The following is a 25,404-nucleotide window of genomic DNA, read 5'->3' on the forward strand; positions in this document are numbered from 1 at the left end:
TATATGTGAACCGATTGCGATAAACTTTGGCACACTTATTTTCAGGCCTAATTTGGTTGTATGTGCGAAATTCCATACTATTCGGGCTGATATTACACGTTTGGTGCACAATAAAAGGCAAATCGGACGAAGATATATATGGGAGCTATATCTAAATTTTTACCGATTATCTCCAATTTCAATAGGGTTCATCCTTGGGCCAAACAAATGTTGTTTGCAAAATTTCATCTCAATCGGATAATAAATGCGACCTGCATTTTGTTCACAAGAATACATGGACAGACGGACGGACGGACGGACAGACCGACTGACGTGCATAAATCAACTCAGAAAGTGATTCTATGCAGATCATTAAAAGGAACTATGGGTCTATCTCGTTTCCTTTTGCCTGTTACAAACAATTGCACAAAGACATAATACCCTGACCACCTTGTGGTGTAGGGTATAAAAACCACGATTCGATCCGCATGAAATCCCATTTCAAAAACCGAAAGGTTTCGAATGTAGCGTGAACCACTGAAACGCACCAACCCAAATCGACAAGTGGTTTGCAGCCTTGTATTTCTGTCTAATTTTCAACTACTTTCGTTGGCAATAGTAATAGAGGTTCACGCTCCCTTTAGTAGATAATTGCCCATATATCGGTAACTCACGTTTTATGTTATTTTGAATATTTTATTACATTATCTAACCGATTTAATTGACATTTTTAATTTAAAATCGAACTCCAGCTACTTTTTTGTACAGAATTTTGAATATTCATGAAGCTCATAAAACAAAAATATTGCATTCGGATTTGGTTCCTCTCAATATGTCCATCAACCTCCCCCACATAGGGTTCAAGATTTTTGAAAAACAAAGCGCTCAAAGAACGCCAAATAAGCATCCAACTCTATTCAAATTTTACACATCTAAATATTTTTGCTAACGCAAGATCCGTTGTAACCCCTTTTGTACACATATATTCCATCGGACTTGACGTTTACTCAACACCTAGCTTCAGAAAGTATACTAATGCAGCTTTTAGAACTGGTCACAATGATTTCATTTGCAAGTAATGTGAAAAAATCTCCCACTGTGCATCTACAGTTTTGCGCTATTCAACGCCAATAGGAACAGCTGACTCGTGCTGGCCTCAACAATGACAACAAATAATACAAACAAATAACAAAACCGGCATTTATGCTTAAGCCAACAACTGGAGAACCAAATCAAACGCCAATTATTACCTATGCGAACAAGCCAAATAGATTCCCCTAGCTGAGTTGTGTTGATGTCGAAGCGTGTTGGATGCTAAGCAAGTCATTCTCGTTGTCATTACTAGGAAGAGAGTGTAAAACATTTGACGTTCGCGAGAGAGAGAGAGAGAGAAAGGGAGAGATAGAGAGAGCAATGCAGGTGTGTACTTCATAGATAACTGGGCTCGTAGACCTTAACTTCTATTAAGGCTAGGTTTCGGTCTCCGTTAAACCTGTATTCGAAGCACTGTGTGAGCGTTTCCATATTGTACACCTTAGCGGCGGCATTGGCCAAAGTAGTGGTGGTTGTTATGTGATTTGCTAGAGAAAACGTTTGAGCCATGGCTCAAACTCTGACGCATTCAGTTTTGATTTAAGTTCGGTACGGTGCGGTACAAAGCCACGGAAACTAATTGTCTATTTTTTGTTCACGTAAATTACGACAAATTTGCATTTTTGTGTTATCTTTTCTTGTTTTGATTGTTTTTGTGTGATTATTTCTTTTGCTTTGTGATTTTTCGAATTGTCGCCTCAAGTTGGCTGATAGGTAGTTAGGTAGGTGAAGTCTCTCAGCATTGTTAACAAGCTTCGTACTAAGGTCCGTGTACGCGTCGGTCTGGCGGTGTTACGGTTTTCGAAAGTTAACGTGTCCGGACTATAAAATTGCACATTGTTTTATCTAGTACCAATTAATTTTCCCATTTGCTTGTCGAAAATTATTTAGTTTATAAAGATACCAACCACCATACATATTAAAGTGTCGGGAATAAACCACTAAAAAACAACAGCAAGAAAACCCAAAAAATTGTGCTTCATCCATTTGAGATTAGGAAGAGGGTGATAAATAGTTCGAAAATTCCAAACCAACAAACAAATATTTCAACAAAAAAAAATTGAATTGAAAAATAAGTTTTTACGTGCTTGATTGTTATCACCTGTGAAAAAGACCGCCAAGTCGCCACAACAACACCTTCAATAGCAAATCACTTATTTCCCTGTCGCCTCATTGACATTCAATGAAATAAATTACACTGCCATTTTGCGCTGAAAACGAGGTGAGTAAAAGATCTATTCCCAAAGAATTGGTAATTCCTGAAGTGCCTACATATCCCAAAATTTAGTGCAAGACTGGGGAATGCGCCTGCGCGTGTACCCACTATTTGGAGTCGATACGCTCGCATATTCAGGAAATGACCCAGTGATGTGTGCAGCAATTTTTTGGTTATTTTGAACTGATGCTTAGATAGACAGAGAATAAGAGAAAACACCAAAAATAAGTTTAACACAAACGACGAACATTAATTAACCAGTTTTATACCAAACATTTTCGAGTGACTCAAGTATTGTTGCTGCCCTTGCAGCGATCGTTTTGCAGGTATGTCTAATTTTTGGGGCCAGCTCTTATGTTTGGCACAGTAGGGGGTTATTTATGAGTTCTTTGTTTTCTGTTTGATTCACTGTTTTGCAGCTGAAGATAGCATCACAAAATATAATAATTAAAAATTAGCGCTGAGATAATTTTTATTATTGTATAATTAAAACACACCGCTGTAGTTGGAGAGCAAATACTGAAGTTTGTCACGCCTCAAAAAAATTGTTCTTGGCCACCTCCCTTATTATCATTATGGCAATCATAATATATTTGAACGGCCTTTTGTTTCCTTGACTATGTAAAAGGTAATGGAGTTATACTTTGCTGATGATAGGATCGTTATTCGGCCAAATTCGGCCGAATCCCTCGCTGATAGCTCAACGAGTGTAGACTCTGGGCCAATTTGTTGCCATCATATTATGTTATTAACAAGTAAAAAAGCAGTAATTTCGGCCGGGTCGAACTTTGAATTCCCTCCACCATTTGGAAGAAATTAGGAATTAAAAATTCTGTTAAAATCTTAAAAATAACGAATATCGTAATGTGCCGATATATTGGGGGATATATGATATTGTGCACCTATACAGACAAATCTATGTCTGGGGGTAAAGTACTCACAATGAACTTCTAATGTGGAATTTCAGACAATTCCATTGAGAAATGTGGTTAACATCATCAAAATACCGAATATCGGGGGTACAGTTATATGGGGGCTATACGATACCGTTGACCTATGTAGACAATTCTCTTTCAGGGGGTAAAGTACTCACAAGGAACTCCTTGTGTGGAATTTCAAACAATTCCATTGCAAAACGTGGCTAAAATCATCGAAATACCGAATGTCGGGGGTACCGTATTATGTGAGCAACACGATATCGTGGACCGATATAGCCCTGCCTGCAGACAAAAGACAGATGTAGGCAAAATTTTAGCTTCCTATCTTAAATCTTTTTGACTGTAGCGTGATTACAAAAGACGGACAGACGGACGGACAGGGCTAAATCGTCTATACTTTGTTGGTTCTAAAATTATATTTTCGATGAGTTACAAACGGAATGACGAACTTAATATACCGTCCATACTATGTATGGTGGAGGGTATAAAAAGAAAAATAAAAACATTTGGTTCCCATGTTATCTTTATTCCCTTGAACCTCTAGAATATTCCGAAGTAAGTTTGCCCGTTCGTTGCTTCTAATACCTGTACGACCTTTATAGATTCACTCTTTCATCGCTTTTAGCCTCATGGCTGCAATGTCTCATACCTAACCTGTGCCTCTATTAGGTGGATATCAAGAATACTTTCTAAAATCGTTGAAAAGAGGTATGAAATCACAAAAAAACGGAGGTTATTTTAAACTATTATAGAACACAAAATTCTACTTCACTGCCAAAAATTTCGAAGTCCTATGTTGTTTAGTCTTCTAATTACACAGCGCTTGGGTTGAGAAATGTTTCACTTTTTGGAAAGAAGAAGGAAAGAATTGGCTTTTGACTCTTTAATGTTTAATATTTTTTTTCATTAAAAATGATCATTTTAAAATGGAAATGTCGGCTGCAGGTTTAGAATAAAACAGTTTTAAATACAGTGCTGTTAAAATTTTTTAAAAATTAATTCGAAATTGTATATGCAATTAAAACAAGTAAAGAAATATTAATTTCGGCCGGGTCGAAATTTTAATACCCTCCATCTTAGTGTAAAGAAACATTTATATATAAAAGTATCTAGATTCAAGCGTGTTTCACTTTAAACATCATATACATGTATGACCTTTTTCATAATGCAGTTAAACTTATCAAAAAACCCATAAAGCGAGTGAGACCGTTACATGGGACCATGCCAAAACGGGAACCTCTATAGACAAGTTTATGCTTCAAGGATTGTCATCTATCAAATCTTCCAAAATATCAAATTTGCAACAATTATGTGGGTAAATGTGACTAGGATTATAAAAATATCGAATATCGGTGCGTATCGTTATATGTGCGCTATAGGAAAACGTGCAACTAAATATTCAATGTTCTGCCACTCGGTTAGAACCCATTATGTACTGCAAATACCAATTCTTATCAAAATACCGAATATCGGCAGGTACCGTTATATGGAGACCATGCCAAAACGTGGACCGATATATCTCATTTCCTATACCAATCATCCTAGACACAATACAAATTGTTTTGCCAAATTTTAAAGGTCTACGTCAAATAATGTGGGATGTATCGTGCTTCAAAAGACAGACGGACATACAGACAGACGGACATCATTAAATCGACTTAGAATTTTATATTGATTATGAGTATATGTACTTTATGGGATCTACGATTTACTACGCATTTTACTTTTGTATTTTAGTGTGGAACTTCATCTCTATCATCAACAACAAACTCGTGCCGTTTTTGTTATACCCTCTACCATTCTATGAAGGGTATATTAGCTTTGTCATTCCGTTTGTAACTCCTCGAAATACACACTATATTCTGGATCAGCGTAAAATTCTAACTCGATTTAGCGATGTCTTTTAAGATAGCGTATCTTTCAAACAAATTGAGATATAAGGTTAAAATTTTGCACACACGTGCAAAATAGCCTCCATATAACGGTACCCCCGATACTCGATATTTTGATGATTTAAGCAACATTATTTACCAGCATTGTTCAAATTTCGTACTTAAAGTTCTTAATGGGTACTACAACTTATGGCAAACAAGTAAAACAGGCCGAACTTTGAATAACCTCCAAGAATTTGAAAATTTTCAAAAAAAAATAAAATCCATTAAAAATTATTTAAAAATGTAAAAAATATCGAATATAGCGGTATATTGAGGTCTTTAGGAAGACGTGGACCTGCATAGGCAACTCATAAGCAAATACAATATTCAAATACGAAACTAGAAAAAAACCAGTGAATAATGTTGCTAAAATTGGCATTTTGTGGAGTTTTTGTCCACTGAGAAATAAAATACCAAATAATACGTTTGTAAAAAAAACTATGAAACAATTAAAATACCCAAAAAATAGAAAGTACCTTTATAATAGTTAACTTATCTTTATCAAGTTTTCTAGAGAGATATCTTCTAAATACTTTAAATTTGGAAGTGCCGTTATGTATAGACTATATATGCATAATACTATTATGTATAGACTATATACATAATAGTGGAGCTATCTTCACAAAATTTTGCAAGGAGATATTATTTTAGTGCAGAACTAAAAGAAGTCAAATTACTCATGATTGGTTTGATTTGAAATTGTGGCTGAAGCCGATAATTAAGAGATATAATATATAATTTAATATATAATATTAAAAAGCGTGGGGAGATTATATCTACTCAGAGCTCTAAATGTCAAGTTATACATGATTTTGTTTAACATTGTGGTCAAAACATTTGAAATACCGAAAATCAGGAAGTAACGCTATAAGGGGGCCATACCGAAACGTGGGCCGATTTTTTCCATTTTTAGCTAAACATACTAGGGGTAATATAAATGTCTGAGCAATATTTCAAAGCAACAGAATTCTTTTCTGAATTAATTCTCGTTTTTGAGAATCTCACCCCACTATACGTCATTGGTGTAGTCCTCATTGCCCCGCTGATGCCTAAGCAACGAATTCGTTGGACTTTATTGCACTTGTTATCCATTGCTGTCCACCAGGCCACATACACATATGTTAGAGTAGGTCTAATTTCGATGCACATCCAATGAGTAATTTTTGGATTTCGTGACCAAAGTTGATAAGCATCTGTGAGCTTGTTTGCTCCGCAGTTAATGTTTTTTTTCCAGTTAAGATTTTTCATCCAGAATTATTCTAGATATTTGACTTTACTGAAAATACTAATTGTCTTATTTGGGAAAACTGATACATCTAAGTGCCCACATAGATCCATGTTTTTCTCCGCATGCGTTGAGTCTTATTGGCTGGCTATCTCCCGAAGTGATCCGGCCTTTCCACATAGCCAATATTATCATAAGGTCTCAAAGTTGTGTAACAACAATATAACTAGTTGGTTTAAGAACCAATCAATCCAAAATTAACGTCTTCCATCTTCCTTCTACACACGGCAAAAATATCGGAAAATAGCATACCATATATACAGTAGCAAAGTCCAATATTTGTACAAAATTTTGGTTTAAAATATCGCTGATTAATAAGTAAACAAAAGCTTAATGACGTCGATTAGGTTGATCATCGAATAGAGCAACCCATGTGGTTAAATTTTCACACAAGGTAATATATCAGTTAATAATAACAAGGGTGCTGCAATATATACCCTACAGTATGTTTTTTGATTGGTTCAAAATATTGATCCAAGACATAGGAAACAAAATATGGATTTTCCTATCTCGCCCAGCTAAGCCAACTTAGTCCGACCTTTTGTCAATGTTTAATTGTAATCACGCTACAATTATGACGCGATCCTCACGAAATTTTGCATGGAGGTAAGGTTTAGATCAAAATAGAAGCCTTATGATGATCGCTAAATATTCAGGGGTTGAACCAAATATAGAAAAATCTTGATTTTTTAGTTGAACTAGAGGTTACAATTATAGACCAATCGACTCGGACTTTGCATTGGGCTAGCGTTTAGGGTTGGGCAGAAGCCTACAAATGATTTTTTGGAGTTCGGACGATTTTGATTCGAAAAGAGGAGCAATTAGATTCAACATTTGCTTTCATTATGTTACAGACACTTTGCGTAAATCCTTGTGTTGTTAGGTTATCAAATGGCCGGCCCCGCTTGAGTATAGTCTTTGCTTAATTGTTTTAATACCCTCCACCATACTTTGGAGGGTATATTCATTTTGTCATCATAAGTCATCGAAATAATGATCTTAGATCTAACAAAATATTCTTGATCAGCGTAAAATTCTAAGACGATTCAGCCATGTCCGTCTGTCTGTCTGTGTGTCTGTCTGTTATAATCACGCTATCTTTTCAACGAATTGAGATAGAAGGCTAAAATTTTGCACACATGTTTAATTTGCCAGTAGGCAGGTTAAGTTCGTAAAGGGTCCATGGCCATGTTGGTCCACGTTTTCATATAGCCCCCATATAACGGTACCTCCCGATATTCGGTATTTTGATGATTTTAGCGTCATTATTCATCGTAGTAGTTTCAAATTACGTATTTAGAGTTCGTAATGGGAACTATGGTTTGCCGGTCCAGGTCTTCGTATAGGCCCCATATATCAGTACCTTCTTATATTCGGTATTTTGACGATTTTAGGTACAATACTCACCGAAATTGTTTGAGATGTCGTATTTGAAGTTCTTAATGGAAGCTACAACCTGTGACAGAAAATTGTCTATGCAGGTCCAAGTCTTCGTATAGCTCCTATATAACGGTACCTTTCTATGTACGGTATTGTGATGATTTTGGCTACATTATTCACCGTTTATTTCAAGTTTAGAATTTCAATATGGTAATGGCTTGTGGCAAATAATGCCTATGTAAGTGCACGTCGAGCTAGTCCTAATATAACTGCTATTTTCGGTATTTTTAAAATAAATTTTGGCAGAATTTTTGGCGAATGTTATCTTTTTCGAAAATTTTCAAATTCGTTCTAAATGGTAGAGGGTATTCAAAGTTCGGCCCGTCCGAACTTACTGATTTTTTACTTGTTTTTTTTCAATTCTTCAGTCAGATTTAGCGCGGAAGTGGCAAGAATTTATAGCTGAGAAGGATCGGATAAATTTGCACGATGATCGGATAATATTAGAGCATTTGAAAATTATCAAAATGTTAATTCAATTATGAATCTTTTCATGCAACGTTCACATTGCTTGCACATATGCTCTACCAAATAAATGTAACAAATTACATTGGTATCAGGAATATACAGGGAAATGAAAAACTTACAAGTACATTAAAAAGTCGGCTGAAACTTATATGGACGTAACAGTTGGATCTAAACCGATTGTTGAGCTTACTTTTCAGGATGAGTGCCGGATATTCGAGCAACCGAGTATAAATATATTTCTTCGAACAACTTAAATATTAGACCAAACTTCTTATATTGTAATATTTGTATCAAACTAACGCATAGTGTAAGTGTAGGGAACATATGTCTCTTTATTGGAGGTCCACTCTTTTCCAAAACAACATTTTGAAAAAAAAAAATTATATTACCTATACAAAGCGATAAATTTTTATAATGACATTATTAATGAAAGCTAATAAAAATATTAAGTTCGGTCGGGTCGAATTTTAAATACCCACCACCAATAGCTAAAGAAACATTTTTATATCAAAGTATCTGGATTCAAACATGTTCCACTTAAAACTAAAAATACCAGTGAGATCGGTTGGAGAATTATGTTAAAGATTTCAAAAAAACAATATGAATGATTATTATCTATTACGAGTCATAAATACCAAATTTCAATCAATTCCGTGAGTAAATAGGTAAATACCGAGTTAGTTTTTTACCACAACCTACATTTATATTTTCTGCCCCTGCTGCTGGTATTGAGCTCGCAATCTTCTAACTTTTGTAGAAAAAACTCTACGAACGTTGTCACATTTACATTTATTTCCGTCTACATTTGTCGGCACTGAGTCAGTCTTGTACTCACAAAATACGATTTTCTAGTCGTACACGCACACTCATAACTTGGTAATGGAAAAATAAGTTATTTTATTTGGATTTATGCATATATAACCCATTACTTTGAACACACTATTAATGCGAAAGGGTATTACCCTGTAATGCACAGTTGTCGCCAAACCTTTTGACAAATTTTAGCTTATTTAATACAAAACTAGCGGGATCCGGGTTTGTACAGTTTTCCTCCTCTGTAATTTTCTATTTGTAGTTCTCTTGCCAAAATTTTTGGAATTGTTTCAGCTATTTGAAATATTTAAAAAAGTTTACTACACCCCTACACTCTTAGAAAGTTATTGTTTTAGTCCTACCATTTGAAGGTTTTTAGCATCGGCATTTTTGGATATCAGAGTGTAGCATTTCGACATTTTGTTTTTTGGAAATCAAATATATGTTCCCACGTTTTTTGAATTAAAAAACGTTACTTTTGATTGTAATCTAATTTTAATTTGAATTGTAATCTAATCATACAGATTTAGGATTAACATACCTAAATCTGGACTTTAGATTTAATATTTCTGTAGCAACATACAACCTTGAAGAAATATGAGTAATTGCTTCTATTTTGTAATGATATTGGTCTGAGGTTCAGTATGTGGTCCATATGAAAATTTAATTTACGGATTAGCCGTATTGTTTGACCAATCACAATCAATTAATCGTATATTTTCCATAGTTAAATCTCTAGTGGATTAAGATTTGTATGTAAACGTACTTTACATTTTGGCCTATCCGTTTATCCCCATTTAGGATTAACAAATCTAATTTTGTATTAATATTTCCAATTTTGTATTAAATATTTCAAAATGATAAACATTTTGGATGGATTCCATTGAATACTGACAAAATTCTTTTACAAAAAAAAACAGAAACAGAAACAAACTGATTGCTTTCTTGCCTTATTCAAACTGTAGCTTTAAATGTATTCCAAAATAAAATTGTAAACTAAAGCTCTTTTAAAATGTTGGACAAAAAGAATACATATCAAACTTGTAATCCACATTTGAACCAGTATGGAAAAGTCAAAAGTAGGGCGGGAACGACTATATGATACCCTACACCACTATGCATATATATTAGAGCTCCCGTAACAAAAGAGCTTTCGAGCAGTTATAGTTTGCTATAGAGTACATCATATCACTTAAAAAATGTATATCGCAGCCAAGTTGCACAAAATGGAAACGTACTTCCCGAAATTCACTCCATTTGGTATTATATTTGATATTCACCATTATTTGCACAATAAACTTGAAATCGGATTAAGGAAATGTAGAGAAGCTATATCCAAATCTTAGCCGTTCTCGAAAAAAATTGGCAAAGATATTTTCGAGCTTTATAAGATATCTGGCTCCAAATATCATTGTTGTCGAATGCATATTGCTAATGTGATAGACTTAAACAACAAATCGGATGAAACATATACTTGCTTCTAGACTGAATTCGGTCGGATATGCCAAAATTCAGGTCGTTTGGACTGATACTGGCTATTTGATGCACAATTAACCCGAAATGGTTTGAGGATATATATGTTATGACAGAATTTGATGCACTTATTTCAGAGCTGTATCTGATATCTAGTACCAAAGATCATTGTTGTGGAAGGCATATTACGCTGTGAGGGACTTTAAACCCCAAATCATATATATGGGAGCTATAGCTATAAACCATACATATGGGAGCTATAGCTATATCTGAACCGATTCACACAAAATTTGAATTAATGGATCATAGGATTAATTCAGCTGTAATTGCCAAAACTCAGTTAATTTGGGCTGATATTAGCCATTTGATAACAATAAACCTGAAGTCGGAAAAAAGATATATATGAGAGTTATAACCAAATGTGATCTGATTTCGACAAAATTTTACAGAGGTATTTCTGAGCTAGATCTTATATCTGGTACCAAATATTATTTTTGTGGAGTGCATATTACGCATGTGAGGGACTTAAACCCCAAATCGGATGAAACATATATGTGGGAGCTATAGGTATATCTTAAACGATTTTCTCCAAATTTGATTTATTGCTTCTACACTGAATTTGGTGGGATGTATCAAAATGCAGGTCATTCTGTCTAATATTTGCATTTGGTACACAATTAACCCTAAATCAGTTGAAGATATATGGGAGCTATATCTAAATCTGATCCTATTTTCACCAATTTCCATAGGGTTCGTCCATACATTTCGTCTCAATCGGATAGTAAACTCGACCTGCATTTTGCTCACAAAAATATATGGACGAACTGACATGCATAAATCGACTCAGAAAGTGATTCTATGAAGATCCTCAAAAGTAACTATGGGTTTTTCTCGCTTCCTTCTTCATGTTACAAACAAATGCACAAAGACATAATATCATTACCACCTTATGGTGTAGGTTAGTAAATTCTAACTCGAGTCACGACTCGGACCCTTGCATATCTGCTCGATTCCAAATCTTAAACATGAAATCAAAATAACTTTAAACCCTTAACAGCAGGTTAAGTTACTCAGACTTTTAAAATCGTATAGAACCATTCCCTCGATAAGACCCCTTAAAAATTCCATTCGAAAATGTTTCCTTTCCAAAGCCCAGTGCAAATCATTCGGTCTCCGACTGGTGGTTTGACGTCATAAGGAACTTTAGAGTTTTAATTTTTATACATAAGAAAAACGTGTTCATTTTTTTTCTTAAGAATTTTTGACCAAACAACTTCGAACACATTCCAATGACGCAACACAACTTAACCACTTGACAATGATTTTCAAAAAATTACAAAAAACTATATCATGTTTATATGGCAATCAATATTTTTTTATGAAAATAACTTTTTTGCTTTACCGTCAATTCGATCATGACTTATCCTAACAATTGTTGTCGAACACAAGGAGATTAGTTGTAATAAAAAAATATTACCGAGAATCATACACCTCGCAATTGTCATTAATGTTGTCATTAAAATCAGAGCACAATTGTGGCCAATTCCAATGATTGATTGATGAATAAATAAACATTTTTTTCAGCTAAATAGCCCGGAGCAACCTGTTGTCGTTGTCAAAGCTGTCTATTGTCCAAATGTGGCGGAATTGTGGTAATGTTTAGGGCGTTACTCAAAGCGCTTGATCCCGGATCAAGAACAACCACTCCAAGTTTTTTTTTTTTTTTGTTTTTTCGAATGAAATATTTCCGTACAACTGCTCTCCATTTGTTTGCTGTCCGTCAAAGTGGTCAACAATAAAACAAATGATCATTAAGTTCTATTGTCTGTCATAGAACATTTTTAAGCGTGAAACTTAGATTTCGAGATTAGAGATTGTTCGATTTTCTGATGCTGGTGGTGTTGTTGTTGTTGTTTTTGCTTTCACTTCAATTTATGTTTGGAGCCAAGAACAAAGCATGTCAGCAGGTAGTCGTTGGTCGAGTAGAGTAAAAAGTTGCTGTTACTGTAATTACTTGTCCGTCGGTCCGTCCACATGTGTTATAAATAATGTATTTGGTGCAATATTTTTAACCTACGAGCTGGCTACTTGATCACCAACTGCGAACAAAAAAATGTCTTATTTAACAGATGTCTTGGAGCGCGAACGCTTGGACAAGCCAAATACCGACCAATCAACCATTGAACTGAGTTTAGTTGAGTTGAGACAATTAAAATTGTTCCGTGTTACAGTTTCTCATGGTACTCCAATTTTGCATCCGGTTACGGTTGAATTGTGGACACATTACGATCGCCAGTAGTGGGTAATTAAATTTACATGTTTACATTCGATTTTAATAATGTTTTAATTGCATGCCCGCCTCAATTGGAGCACCCTAATCAAGCCAATACTTGCAGCAGCTCACATGCCATTCTAAATATATCGGCATGTGTTTATTTTTATCTACAGAAAAATATAATAGGCCTGGGTGAAATTGGTACCAAATTAGAATGAAATGATAGAATTTAATAAATTCAATTAAAGCTTTCGACGTTTTTTTTTACTTTACCCATTACACTAATTTTCCCATCATATTTATACCCTACACCACAAGGTGGTCAGGGTATTATGTCTTTGTGCATTTGTTTGAAACATTCAAACGGAAACGAGGTGGACCCACAGTTCCTTTTGATGATCTGCATAGAATCACATTCTGAGTCGATTTATGCATGTCCATCAGTCTGTCCGTTAACATCAGACCAAATATTATGGATTTTGGCACATATGACCCAATTCAGCAAAGAAGCAAGTGTATACAATTTGATTCGGATATAGCTATACCTCCTATATCGATTTCATATCTAAGTTACCCAAATCCGTATAATACACTCCATAACAATAATAACATCGGGTACATCCAGATTTGGATATGTCTTAAATATATATTTCCCCCAAATTTGATGTAGATAATACTTCAAGGACACTACCTTTTATCAAATAAAGTAGATATTTGGTCGAGAGGTCAATCAAGCTTAGTGGAACTCAATTGAGTTATAGCTTTTATTGGTTAGTTTTAACCTATTTCAAATTTAAATCGCTCTAAAACCTTAATACTCAGTTAATGCCAAAATTGCATTCATTATTTCATTTTAATTTGATAAACATAGTTGTGGAGGGCATAACAAGTTCAGCCAGGCCGAACTTAAAGCCCTTTTTACTTTTTGTCTCTAACTACGCAGCATCGAAAAAAATGTTCTATTGGAAAGTTCAAATAAAAAAGATCTGTGTATTTTGTCAGTAGGTGGGTTAAGTTCGCAAATGGATCATGTCGGTCAAAGTTTTCATACAGCCCTCACATTATGGTACCTCTATGTTTTCAGTATTGTCTATATAGATCATCGTATTTCTCTAGTACTCAAATAAAGACACGCGATAATTGGTATTGTGATTATATCCACATTTCTTGGCGGGGTTGTCAGAAATTTGGAATGTAGAGTTTGTAAAGGATTCTACTCCTGGGACAGTACATTTTCTATAGCTCGCATATTCCGGTACCTCCGAATATTCCGTATGTTTACGATTTATACCACACTTTTGACGGATTTGTTAAGTTTCGTAATGGATTTAATCTTTATTGATAGAACATTGTTTTTGTTCGATAATTGATATGTAAGATGGAATAAAATTGTACATTCACCCCGTTTCCTATTATACCTCCTATCAGCTAGAAAGCTACCTTCTATTCTCAAAGTTTGGTAAAAGAACCTATACTCTTGCTTTTTATACAATAATCCTTAACTTCATACGGTGTCAAATGCCTGAGAAAAATCAAGTCCTATCAAGGAAACCACATAGGATGAGAACGCACTTAGGCCATGGACAGTGGATTCGCCTGAGCGAAACTAAACTATTTGTCTTTTAACACCCTTTTATCCCCTACAAGTTTATTTAGTTTCTCCAAAATAAAAGACTCCAAGAATTGGCCAAAAGCTTCCGCTGTCACAGAAATTTGAAAAATTGTTCGTTCTTATTTCCGAACCACTTACAAAAACTTGACTGAAAAACATTCATTCAATTCCGAACAAAAGGTACCGTTATTCGGCGGTCATACCGATATCTAATATCAAACCGTCTACGAGTAATATCAATATTCAAGGATCTGTCTATGCTACTGAAATATCTCTCGCAATTTCCACAGACAGACAAGGTGTTATATATGCAATTACTAAATGAATATAACCTTCATATTGTAGTAGGGCATACAAAAAGAACTAAGGTTTTTTGGGTAACCAACCCCTTGATGGATACTTCTTCTACAAGTAAAATCCTACACGCCTAAAATCCTGGAAATTGAGATTGTCTGGATCAGAGTTAGTCTACTTATCGCAACCAAAATTAAAAAGTCCTATAAAAATGTATTTAAACATAAAACATTTCCGTCGCTCTTCTTTGGAAAAATGTAATTTTTCCACAGAATGTTCTTACATAACTATATATCGATTTTGTTGTACTTCTGGTGTAATATTAGTTGGTTAGCTTTTTCCCTTTTAACCTTGAATATGGACAGAGAAACGAATACAGGAAACTATAAGTATTTTAATTTCCGTCGTTCTCTTTAATAAATCAAACCCCCTTTTATTAAATTTTTCCAAAATATTTTGCATATTGCTGAGCATGCATTTTACATATTAGGGGTAAAATCGATTAAACATAAGGGTTGGCACATTCAGATCTCAATATATGTAACAACATTTTAGAACACAAAATATTTAGGTCTTCTGCAAAATTTGAAAATAGAAAATACATTTATTTGCATGTCATATACAGGGTGAGACGAAAAACCTGCAACCAACTGCAATGACTGTTTTCATTTCTAAGCCACTCGTCGGACAGCTGTTAAAATTATTCCAGTGACAGCTCGCTGTATTGTTTACAAGCTTATAAAAGCATTTTGATGAGAAAAAAGTGATGGAATTCAAGCGTGATAGTGTGATTTCTTTATATTTGGCTGGAAAACCACAAGTGGCTATCGTTACAGCACTCCAGCATTTAAATGTGAATAAATCTTTTGTGTCTCGTACCATCGCTCGTTACCGTGATACTGGCAGCGTAGCCCGACATTAAGGAAGTGGACGAGAAAAAAAGCAACATCAGCAGAAATGGTTCAAAAAATAAAGAAGCGACTTGATTGAAACCCGCGTCGCAGTGGCCGAAAATGGCCCGTGAGCTGAACATATCGCAATATTTAATTCGGAAAATATTGAAAAATGAGCTCGGGGTAGAACCATTGAAATTCCAAAAAGTGCAAGAACTTCCACCGCAAAAGACCTAAAGAGTTGCTTCGCTTGGCCGAAAGTGCTGAATTGGTTTTTTCCGATGACAAAACATTCGTTGTCCAGCAGTCTACTTGCCAAAGATATCAGCTGAAAATGTGCACCTTCGGTTGGCTATCATAACTCAAGCACCGACCATGGTGATGGTGTGGCCGCCATAACAGCTTATGGTCCGCTCGTATCGCGAAAATATTCTGGAGGGTGTATTACAGTCTTCGGCACGCAAACGTTTTGGCCGCAGACCTTAGACATTCCAACAGGACTCAGCACCATCACACTCAGCACGCGCCACCTAAGAATGGCTACAAAATGAGGTTCCTCGCTTTATTTCCAGCGCACAATGGCCACCAAAATCTCCGGATACCAAGCAAGCGCTTCGCCGGAAATGGGCCAAATTCCGTAGAGCAACATTTGGGCCGCGTTACGGTTTCATTTGGCGTTTGAACACCATAATTCGTGCCAAAGGTGATCAATTCGAACAAATTTGATTGCTGTTTGATTCTATTCAAGATAAACCCAATGGGTTCGATATACCTGTTGAGTTAACTCTGTGTATTTAGATACAAATGCCGCTCAGCGGATGTTTGTTTCCGTTTACATATAAATACAATCAAAAGACAGGTAGTTGATTTCATGACAAAGTACAGTTCGCATTTATTACCTGATCCAGAAGAAATTTTGCACAAATCATTTGTTTGGCCCAAGGACGAACCCTATTGAAATTGGAGATAATCGGTAAAAATTTAGATATAGCTCCCATATATATCTTCGTCCGATTTGCTTTTTATTGCGCACCAAGCGTGTGATATCAGCCCGAATAGTATGGAATTTTGCACATACAACCAAATTAGACCTGAAAATAAGTATGCCGAATTTGATCGAAAACAGTTCAGATATAGCTATATCTCCCATATATATTGTTCATCCGATTTGTTATTTTAGTTCTCCGCAGCCGTAATATGCACTCTGTAACAACATTATTTGGGGAAATATATAAAATACAGCTCAGAAATACCTAAAATTTATCGAGATCGGTTTGGATTTGGATATGGCTCCCATATATAAATTCGTCCGATTTACCTTTTATTGTGCACCGAACGTCTAATATTTGCCCAAATGGGATGAAATTTGGCACGTACGACCGAATTGAATCTAGAAGCTAGTAGGTCGGTTCAGAAATACCTATAGCTCCCATATATACGGCCGTAATATGCACTCCGTAACAACGATATTCAGGGAAATATATGAAATGCAGCTCAGAAATATATTTGACAAATTTTATCAAGATCGGTTCAGATTTGGATATAGCTCCCATATCATCATGTTGCACTCGTATCATAAAGTCGACCCCGCCCGACTTTAAGACTTTCTTTTCTGTTTTTTTTTTTTTTGCTACTATGCAAAATTAAAACAACGCCTTTGCGGAAATTTGTATGACTTTGGTGTGTTCCGCAATATGGGTCATAGAGCCATTCAGGTAGATGCATCAACACTTGGGAACACTGATATGTCAAAAATTTTTAAATGTTTTTTTTTTTTTTTTCAAATATAAGTAGATTTTATATGTTTTCTTATACGTCGTCATTCAAATTTTTACAAATTAAAAAAAATTCATTCAACCTGTTCAATTCCAAAATTGATTTGACAGTTCATTATCCCAGCAGCGGTGTCGATGCATCTACCTATATTCTTCTACTATGGTATGGGCGTAAAAACCCAGTGATGCATATCGGATTTGAAATAAAGAGAAAATCTGTTTTTGTATAGTAAAACTAGTTGAACAAATGCGAGTAGAGGAATAAATACTGATAATATGGTTTAAATCGGATAACATGTTGTATCTGAACGTGCTATAAGCGTAATTTCCCTGTGATTCCGTGTAAGTTAAAATCATTAAATAGACCATTTAATGTCAATTCGCATGCAAGTCCAAAGTAAGTAAATAAGATAAGTTAAAATAATTAGATTGATGTCCAAAGTTGGCAACCCAAAGTGAAAGTGTAACATTGGGATTATGTTTGCAACAATATCTTTTCGATGGCAGTAACATTGTTTATATTCTACATTGTAATTCAATTGCAGACTTCCTAAAAATCGTTTCGCAAAAAATTTGTATTCCAAGCATTCACTTTGGCACATTTCCTACATCACAATAATATTGTATAAGATGGTAAAGGAAGATAGCTCTGCAAAACATATCACTTTGTTTAACTCTACCTCTCATGTCATTATTTTCGAACATACCTTTGAATATCGCAAATTTACATATGTATGATTGAATTTATCACTTAACTAATGTGGGATGTGATTAACTCGAAAATGGTCGACCGTTTTTTTTTCTTTGTATTTTCTAAATCAACCTTTAAAAAATGTAATATTCACTCATTGTCTATTATTTATGTGAAGTTGTATTTGAATGGAATGAAGTTACAATTGATAAATAAAATACTTTGGCCGAGCCTCCAGTGGAGTATAAAAAAAGTAGAACATAAAAAACACATCTGCAATTATCAGTGTTCCGCATGTAACGTCAGTTCACTATTTTATAAACAAATCACGAAATACAAAACAATTTTTGAACAAACAGAATTTGTTTTGCTATTCAAAACACGTTTCGAAACATTTTCCCCTGTATCACAATTTTTGGTAGTGCTGCGAAAGTTAAATTTGATCTAATTTTGTGATAGGTTGTTGACCCAATAATGCCGAGAATAATCAAAGATAGAAAAACGAAGTTGAAGAGACGTTGAAAACATCGGCATGCATTGTTGTGCGAATTATTTGCTACTGATCATTGATCTGATCATTTGCATTTAGAAACTCAGTGAAAAATAATTTAGCAAGTCTTTGGAGTCATGCTTAAGATATCCATACGGCATTTTCAGCTTTTAAATTTTTTTATTTTTAGTCAGTTTTCCGATATCTGCTCAAATTTTTGAGATATGCTCTTATAGACTCTTAATTTTTGGGTTAAGTTATTTACAATTTTTATTACAATTATGATTATTTGAATCGTGAATGTATTTTAGAACGTTATATTCCGTCTTTAATTATTTATTATTTGCTGCTGCAAAGGTTTAATATAGTATTGTGCGTAATTCAAGTGTGATGTTTTAAGAGAAATGGGAAATAAAAAAAAAAAAACAAGTAAAGAAGCAGCTAAGTTCGACTGGGACGAACTTTTCATACTCCCAACATTTGGAAAAAATTTGAAAAATTTCAAAAAAAAATTCCGTAGAAAAAATCCGTTTAAATGAAACCCGTTAAGACGTGGTCCTGCATAAGTAATTTTCGTCATAGGCTGTATTAATGTTTTCGAAATTTATATACAAAATTTAAAACAATTCCGGTGAATAATGTCGCAAAAATAATGAAAATATCGAATATCTGGGGGTACCGTTATATGGGCGCTGTACTAAAACGTGGACCTATTTAGACAATTTATTCTAGGGAGTAAAGTACTCAGAAGGAACCCCTTGTGTGGATTTTAAGACACTTCCCTCAAAATTTGGCAAAATACCGAATATCGGGGGACCGTTATATTGGAGGTATACAATGTCCTAGACCTATATAGACAATTCTCATCTAGGGAATAAGTACTCACAAGGAATTCGGTTGAAAAATGTGGCTAAAATAATCAAAATACGGGATATCGGGAGGAGCCGTTAAATGGGGGATATATGATATCGTGGACCTATATAGACAATTCTCTTCCAGAGGGCTATGAGTACATTGCCCCCTTATACCGAAGGAAGAGGTATAGGAGTAATGTTCTGGGATTTTGGAAGAGTTTCCCGGAAAGCGGTTTTATATTCGAAATATCCAGAAAGTTGTGAAATATTATCCTGTTGTGGGCGGCAGAATTCAATTATGTATTCAAAATTGATAAGTGGTCGAGAGTTCCATTTGTAATTCGAAACATTTCAATTGTATTTCGATGATTTTATTGGGAATTCAATACATTACAATTGTTATTTAAGAATTCCATTTGAAATTAGAATTATTTAATTTGGGATGGATTTCTCGAATTATAATTGAAATATTATAAATTACAAGTGTAATTCTAGAACTACACCAAAATATTTTGTATTACGTTACTCCCTTTAAGTAACAGAAGGCTGACTACTTAAAAGGAGTATCAAGAAAAAAAAATAGTTCGCCGGTGTTAGACATCCCCAGAGAAGAAAATTGCAACGGTACCCCCCGATACGCGATATTTTGACGATTTTAGGGAAATTTTTCACCGGTGTTGTTTTAAATTTTATACCGGATACTCGAAATGGATACTATAGCATATGACATAAAATTGCGTACGCAGGCCCGTGTCTTCGTATAGCCTCCATATAACGGTACATCCCAATATTCGGTATTTTGATGATTTTAGCGAAATGATTCACCGGAGTTATTTCAAATTTCGTATTTGGAGTTCTTAATGGGAACTGCAGTCTATGACAGAAAATTGTCTATGCAGGTCCAGGCCTTCATATAGGCCCCATATACGGTATTTTGATGATTTTAGCTACATTATTCACCGGATTTTTTGCAAGTTTCGTATTTTAATTTTGTAATGTCTTATGACAAAAGTTCGTATAGACCCCAAAATTATGGCTATATTCGGTATTTTTAAGATTTAAACAGAATTTTTAATGGATGTTATTTATTTTATTTATTTATTTATTATTATTATTACTTTTTTTGTTTTTTTTTTTTTTTTTTTTTTTTTTTGAAAAGTTCCAAATTCGTTCAATATGGTGGAGGGTATTCAAAGTTCGTCACGGCCGAACTTACTGCTTTTTTTCTTGTCCTTTTTTAATATAAGAGCTTGACTTGCAAGACATGTGTCACTTTCCACACCGCACTAGTAACAACGGACTTATTGGATTAAGGCGCAGTCGCGGTTAACATTTGCATGAAATGATCTTCAAACATTAAATTAAATGAAGCGTACTACATTTACATTTTGTGAAAAACTTTGCTATAGATCTTATAAAATCGCCCTTTATATCTTATTAAATGAGAAGATTTGTGCAACTACCGAATGTTATATAATGTTACAAAATTATCTTTGTGCCTTCAGTTCGAATTAAAATTTTTAAATTTCTTGTGATCTTCAAAGCAGCACATATCTGTAATGAATAAATGTGTAAATGTATTTATAAACGTAGGTATTCATTTTTTCATTGTACATAGGTTCACATTACGTCTATAACAATTTCTCATCCTAAAACAAACGACAAAAGAGCACTTGGCACATGTTTTGAAACACAAACACAATTTCTTTTTGCGGAACCATCGACGAACGTGCGGCATTGAGTCATGGGAAAATGCTCAAACTTATCTAATGCAAATTGTTTCGTCACACAATGCAGCAAAATCCCATCATAGCCATAAAAATATAAAAACAAGCTCCACTTCGCAACAAACTCGGAAGTTCCCAATGTCATGAAGAAACAAATCGAAAATCCCAAAACCCAACACCAGACAGCACTGCGAACAACAACAATTCACCGAATAAACAAGTTTTACTCCAAGACGCCACACAACAACAATAACAATAATAATAAAAATAAATAATAAACGAAATGAATAAAGTTCAATGCACCAGGCATTTGCCGACAGCCCCAGCCCAAGCCCATCGAAAGAAACGGCGCTATCTGCAATCTTACGATCACTAAATAGAAGGAATCAGCCAACAAACCCCAAGCCACGAACCGTTTATTCACAAACAGTCAACGGAATCGATTAATAATAAACTGTTAAAAATATTACACTAACAGCCAAGTTAGTACGTGTCACAAAGCTACAACAACGATCCAAGTTAGTATGTCTGCCGCCAGGTGTTTACCACAGTATTGACTTTGCCATGCTACAGTACCTTGCCAAAATATTAACAAGTTGAGGGGGATATTATGAAATGAAGATGCAAAAATCGGCATTAAAACAAACTGATATGTTCATACATATTTACCGATTCAGACAAAAATAAAGGTGGATGGATACACAAAGATAAATTTGAGTGTATTTTGAGTGTATATGGTATTGAAAATGTTTTCTTGTTACATTTCCCACATAACAGTACAGGGTGAGATGAAAAAACTGCAATCAACTTCAGACTGCTGTCATTTCTACGTACAAAACGATATGGCTGTATTTTAAAATTTGGAGTTTCTAATATCAGACAGCAGTATTTAAGAAACTTAAGTCATATTTGAGTTTCCTTTTGGTTAAGCCCCCCATAAATCGGTACCGCCCTTTCTTTAGCGCATGTATTTTTGTGAACAAAATGGAGGTCCCTTTATTAATTTATTTGCTCAAGGACATACCCTTTTGAAATTTGTGATAGTTCAGATTTCGATATAGAGGGGAAAATTTGTATTCCCCAAACTATCACCTCAAAATGTCTCCACAAAATGATTTTAGCAAATTCAGAATTCGATAGCAAAGATTTCCAGTACAAGATATTAGACTCTGACTAGAAATATCCTTCCAAATGTTGTCTAAATTCCTTGGTTCATATTTCAATATAGGTCTCATAAAAATCTCCTTCGTCTTGATTATAATGATGTACATACTTCATACACCAAATGTAGTATAGAATGAGTATTCAAAACAACAATATAGATTCCTCTATATGATTTCCTGTATCTCAGATATCTGGCTATATTCGTCATCGAAATGAGCATTGAAGTATAGATCAGAGGTGAGTCTTTCATGTATTTGTCTTTGGGTTCATTTTGATATTTTTTCATATATATATTTTTTCCTACACTCTAACCTCTTGCTAAAATTCGGGTCGGTTGGTCTTTAATTGTGTCGTGTCGAGCGACTCTCAACCTCTAAATATTTTGCAACATCAATACAAAGCATAGACTTCCAATCCCCTTGCAAAATTTCGTGAAGATCGGATCGAATAATTGCTATATGAAAATAATATCCACAACGCATGGTGTTTGTGAGGTGAAAGCATTTCACAATGCGTTAAAAATATAGAAAAATATTCACAGCATCTTTTCGAGCGATTTTTCTAGATTTTATCATTTCTGCCCAAAAGCCCATTCAAATTTAGTGAGAATTGTCAAAAATCAGTCCTAAAATTAAAAATACTCGCGTTTTAATGGAAATTTTCACATTTTTAAACCTTCACCATAGTATGGGGTGTATATTAAGTTTGTCATTCCGTTTGCAATACCTCGAAATATACATTTTAGACCCCTCAAAGTATATATATTCTTGATCAGCATAAAATTTTATGTCGATTTAGCGATGTCCGTCCGTCTGTGGATATCACTCTAGCTTCCGAACGAAATGAAGTAAGTTAATAAAATTTTACTATTATATCTACAGGATTTTTGTTATTGGAAATGGGCCATGTAGGTCCACGTTTTGATGTAGCCCCCATATAATGGCACCTCCCGCAATTCGGTATTTTGATGATTTTAGCGATATTATTCACCGTAATTGTTTCAAATTTGGTATTTGAAGTTCGTAATGGATTCTACAGCCTATGACCGAAAATTGTCTGTTTTGGTATAGCCCCTTATAGCGGTACATCCCGATATTAGGCATTTTGATGATTTTAGCTTCATTATTCACCGATTTTTTTTTTTTTTTTTTTTTTTTTGTTATTCAATTTTCGCAGTTGACAAAAGTTGCCTATTTTGGTCCACGTCGTTGATATTTTAAAGATTTTTAAAGAATTTTTAACGGATTTTGTTATTTTGCCAAATTCGTTTCAAATGGAGGAGGAAGTTAGGCCCGGGCTAACTCACACCTTTTTTATTTTCATAAAAGGTTTGGTATGTTTCAATCCAAATTAGTAGGCTTTTGTCCATCTCTATATTCTAGCCCCATAATTCGAGTTAATTGGCCTGCAACTCTGACCTGTAGATCAAATACCTAATTAATATTTTTTCTGTTTGGGTCTATTTCAGCCCTTTAATATTTTGCGATCATAGGCCCTCTGCGATAATAGACCTGTAGCACGAATTCAGTTCAATATGGACAGGCGCGGAGATATTAGGATCCGCATACAGTTTCCTATATTTTGGACCAATATTTCGAGGTGTTAAATAATTTTTGGCCCAATCATGCTTAAAATACAATCAATACATAGCGTTTTAGGGTATAACAATTCAAAGGAAATGGATTCAATTCAAAGTCTGGATTTTCGTTTCAAGTTAGGAAAATATTAATTGAAATTCAAAAATTCCAATCGAAAACGACTAAATAAGGCTATTTTCATTCAGCACTATAATTTTCGATTGTAAGGGTTAAATAGTGCACTTATTTAAATATTAAAGGTCGGATATTTTCAAACTAGAATTTCACACCCTAAATATTATGCGGCCATCTTTACCAACTTCTAGTGCTTGTAGTCTGATCCTAACCCTAGTTCCATGGACCATAATTGCGACCTGCAGAGTGATTACAAAAGAACGTGTTTAAAAATGTGGATGGACACACATAGCCAGATCGACATATTGTCCTAATCAAACTCAAAATACCCCCAACACATTGTGTAGTGTAGGCTATAGTCAGAAACTCGGAATATTTCTTAAAAATTAAACTTACTTTTAAACAAATTGTAAAACATAATCCTCATTACATAATCCACATTACAGTTATGAGGATTATGACCGTATTTTCGGTCGGTACCAGACAGACTTGACATACATCCCAATGGATCCAGTGTTTAAATAATAATTCCGCAAAAGGAATTACCTCTGATTTCCAATTTGCTACATAGGGCTGTTCATTATAAACACATCTATAAAATGGAAAATTTGGTTACAGACCTCCACAAACTCTAAAGTGAGTACTGTATGAAAAATGGCATAGCGAAGTTATTTGATGCAATTTCACACGTTCATAAATGTGGAAATCACTTTCCATTAGATGAATTCAAAAGATCCATGTTTTGTGTGGTTATCATGATTACTTCATCATTGTTGGCCGAGTGCATCACCCTCCGTTTATTTGCACTGGTATTTGCCTCAACATTCATTAATCATCAACCCGAAATTGCCGAAATCGCAAATAAGAATTAATTGGCGACTTAATTTTAAATGTTAACTAATAATAAAAAATTGCAGGGTCGGAAGACTGAACCTGTCTGCTTGCGTTGTGTGCAGCGACAGACGACTCACTGTGACAACACCAAGTCTGATTGAATGATACACCGACCAGTCTGATTGACCGACTGTCTGACTGGGTGTCTGGAATTGTGTGCAGCATGCTGTTTCACGACTATCTTCAATCACCGATAAACTAATGAAAAGCGTGCTGGGTGCTATGGCAATAATTCATAGCTGGCTTCTCGAAGTGCCACCAATTGCGGCTGTGTTGAAAACCTGCAATTAAATTGAATGATAGTTCTCGTTCGATAAATATTTATTATCACCTGTTTACAATTATCTGATTTATGAAAGTAGTCATTTAATCTGCATTAAATCTG

The 25,404-nt window shown here is 34.7% G+C and overlaps 1 protein-coding gene across 3 annotated transcripts in view; it reads left to right on the top strand.

Moving 5' to 3' along the window:
* Nucleotides 1-1,592: 1,592 nt before the first annotated feature.
* LOC101888972 (protein spaetzle 5) overlaps nucleotides 1,593-25,404 on the top strand; it is a 65,661-nt gene continuing 41,849 nt past the window's right edge. Inside the window, exons 1-2 of one of the 3 annotated variants that reach the window (XM_059131694.1) lie at nucleotides 1,593-1,793; nucleotides 1,963-2,293. The gene's annotated coding sequence lies outside the window, so the exon portion shown is untranslated. Of the gene's footprint in view, nucleotides 2,294-25,404 lie in introns of all 3 variants that reach the window. The other 2 variants (XM_059131695.1, XM_059131693.1) reach the window with 2 other exon arrangements.

Source organism: Musca domestica, unplaced genomic scaffold (genome assembly GCF_030504385.1).
Source record: "Musca domestica strain aabys unplaced genomic scaffold, Musca_domestica.polishedcontigs.V.1.1 9, whole genome shotgun sequence".
Classification (NCBI taxonomy): Eukaryota; Metazoa; Arthropoda; class Insecta; order Diptera; family Muscidae; genus Musca; species Musca domestica.